Source organism: Arachis hypogaea, chromosome 18 (assembly GCF_003086295.3).
Source record: "Arachis hypogaea cultivar Tifrunner chromosome 18, arahy.Tifrunner.gnm2.J5K5, whole genome shotgun sequence".
Taxonomy (NCBI): Eukaryota; Viridiplantae; Streptophyta; class Magnoliopsida; order Fabales; family Fabaceae; genus Arachis; species Arachis hypogaea.
Window position 1 is genome coordinate 76,818,369 of NC_092053.1, and position 3,322 is coordinate 76,821,690.

At 35.5% G+C, this 3,322-nt stretch overlaps 1 non-coding gene across 1 annotated transcript; it reads left to right on the forward strand.

Annotated features, from left to right (window-relative positions):
• Positions 1-1,630: 1,630 nt before the first annotated feature.
• Positions 1,631-1,738, forward strand: LOC112774583 (small nucleolar RNA R71). Its single transcript, XR_003189063.1, has one exon. It is a non-coding gene; the product is annotated as a small nucleolar RNA R71 (small nucleolar RNA).
• The last annotated feature ends 1,584 nt before the right edge of the window (positions 1,739-3,322 follow it).

The window sequence follows — 3,322 nt, forward strand, 5'->3', positions numbered from 1 at the left end:
ATTCAACACCAAACTTAGAGTTTGGTTGTGGCCTCCCAACACCAAACTTAGAGTTTGACTATGGGGGCTTTGGTTGACTCTGCAGTGAGAGAAGCTTTTCATGCTTCCTCTCTATGGTTATAGAAGGAGATCCTTGAGTTTTAAACACAAGGTTGTCCTCATTCAGTTGAAGGACCAACTCTCCTCTGTCCACATCAATCACAGCTCTTGCTGTGGCCAGGAAGGGTCTTCCAAGGATGATGGATTCATCCTCATCCTTTCCAGTGTCTAGGATTATGAAATCAGCAGAGATGTAAAGGCCTTCAACCTTTACTAGCACGTCCTCTACTAGTCCATAAGCCTGTTTTCTTGAGTTGTCTGCCATCTCTAATGAGATTCTGGCAGCTTACACCTCAAAGATCCCAAGTTTCTCCAGTACAGAAAGTGACATTAAGTTTATTCCTGACCCCAGGTCACACAGAGTCTTCTCAAAGGCCATGGTGCCTATGGTACAGGGTATTAAGAATTTACCAGGATCCTATTTCTTTTGAGGTAGAGTTTGCTGATCCAAGGCATTTAGTTCCTTGATGAGCAATGGAGGTTCGTCCTCCCAAGTCTCATTGCCAAATAATTTGGCATTCAGCTTCATGATTGCTCCTAAATATTGAGCAACTTGCTCTTTAACAATGTCTTCCTCTTCTTCAGAAGATGAATAGTCATCAGAGCTCATGAATGGTAAAAGGAGGTTCAATGGAATCTCTATGGTCTCTAGATGAGCCTCAGATTCTTTTGGTTCCTCAAAGGGAAACTCCTTATAGGTCAATGGACGTCCCAGGAGGTCTTCCTCACTAGGATTCACGTCCTTCTCCTCCTCTCTGGGTTTGGCCACACCACGTAAGGTTATGGCCTTGCACTCTCTTTTTGGATTCTCTTCTGTATTGCTTGGGAGAGTACTAGGAGGAGTTTCAGTGACTATTTTACTTAGCTGGCCCACTTGTGCCTCCAAATTTCTAATGGAGGACCTTGTTTCATTCATGAACCTCAGAGTGGCCTTAGATAGATCAGACACTATATTTGCTAAGCTAGATAGATTCTGCTCAGAATTCTCTTTCTTTTGCTGAGTGGATGATGGAAAAGGCTTGCTATTGCTAACCCTATTTCTTCCACCATTATTAAAGCCTTGTTGAGGCTTTTGTTGATCCTTCCATGAGAAATTTGGATGATTTCTCCATGAGGGATTATAGGTGTTTCCATAGGGTTCACCCATGTAATTCACCTCTACTATTGCAGGGTTCTCAGGATCATAAGCTTCTTCTATAGAAGATGCCTCTTGAGTACTGTTGGATGCAGCTTGCATTCCATTCAGACTCTGAGAAATTATATTGACTTGCTGAGTCAATATTTTTTTCTGAGCCAATATGGCATTCAGAGTATCAATTTCAAGAACTCTCTTCCTTTGAGGCATCCCATTATTCACAGGATTCCTTTCAGAAGTGTACATGAACTGGTTATTTGCAACCATGTCAATGAGTTCTTGAGCTTCTGCAGGTGTTTTCTTTAGGTGAATGGATCCACCTGCAGAATAGTCCAATGACATCTTAGATAATTCAGATAGACCATTATAGAATGTATCCAGGATGGTCAATTCTGAAAGCATGTCAGAAGGACACTTTTTAGTCAGTTCCTTGTATCTCTCCCAAGCTTCATAGAGGGATTCACCTTCCTTCTGTTTGAAGGTTTGAACATCCACTCTAAGCTTGCTAAGCTTTTGAGGAGGAAAAACTTGGCTAAAAAAGTTGTGACCAGCTTATCCCAAGAGTTCAGGCTATCCTTAGGCTGAAAGTCTAACCATATTCTAGCTCTCTCTTACAGCAAACGGGAAAAGCATAAGCCTGTAGACCTCGGAATTAACCTTATTGGTCTTAACAGTATCACAGATCTGCAAGAATTCAGTTAAGAAATGAAAAGGATCTTCTGATGGAAGTCCATAAAACTTGCAGTTCTGTTGCATCAGAGAAACTAATTGAGGTTTCAGCTCAAAGTTGTTTGCTCCAATGGCAGAGATTGAGATGCTTCTTCCATGTAAATTGGAATTTGGTGCAGTAAAGTCACCAAGCATCTTCCTTGCATTGTTATTATTTTCGGCCATGTTTCCTTCTTTTTCGAAAATTTCTGTCAGATTTTCTCCAGAGAGTTATGCTTTAGCTTCCCTTAGCTTCCTTTTCAGAGTCCTTTTAGGTTCAGGATCAGCTTTAACAAGAATGTTCTTATCCTTGTTCCTACTCATATGAAAAAGAAGAGAACAGAAAATATGAAATCCTCTATGTCACAGTATAGAGATTCCATTATGTGAGTAGAAGAAGATAAGAATAAAAGAAGGAAAAGATAAGAATCAAAACACAGGGGAGAGGAGTGGGTTCGAATTTTTAGATGAAGAGGAATGTCAGTAAATAAATAAATAATTAGAAGGAGATGAGGGAGAAGAATTTTCAAAAATCATTGAAAAGAAAAGAAAAATGTTTTTGTTTTTAAATTAAAATTGAAGTAAAATTCGAAAAAATTAGAAAGAAAAATGAAATTAATTTAAATTGAAATTTAAAACAATTAGTTGATTAAAATTGAATTTTGAAAAAGAGGGAAGGGATTTTCGAAAATTAGAAAGAGAGAGTTAGTTAGGTAGTTTTGAAAAAGATATGATTGAAACAAAAAGATAGGATTAGTTGGAAAGGATTTGAAATTTAATTTTGAAAAGATAAGAAGTTAAAAAAGATTTTGAAATTAATTTTGAAAAAGATAAGATTGAAACTTAATTTGAAAAAGATTTGAAAAAGAAATTTAAAAAGATTTGATTTTTGAAATCAAAGTTGATTACTTGACTAACAAGAAACTAAAAAGATATGATTCTAGAGTTTAAAGATTGAACCTTTCTTACTAGGCAAGTGACAACTTAAAATTTTTGAGTCAATCACATTAATCATTAATTTTGAAAATATGAAATAGAAATAAGAAAAATATTTTGAAAATAAATTTTGAAAACTTCGAAATTATGAAAGAAAAAGTGAAAAAGATTTGAAAAAGATAGAATTTTTAAATTGAAAATTTGATTTGACTCATAAGAAACAACTAAATTTTTAAAACTTTTGACTAAATCAAATCAAATTTTCGAAAATTATGAGTGAAATAAGGGAAAGATATTTTTTTTATTTTTGAATTTTTAATGAAGATAGAGAAAAACACAAAAAAAGACACAAGACATGAAAATTATGAATCAAAACAATTAATGCATGCAAGAACACTTTGAATGTCAAGATGAACACCAAGAACACTTTGAATTTCAAGATGA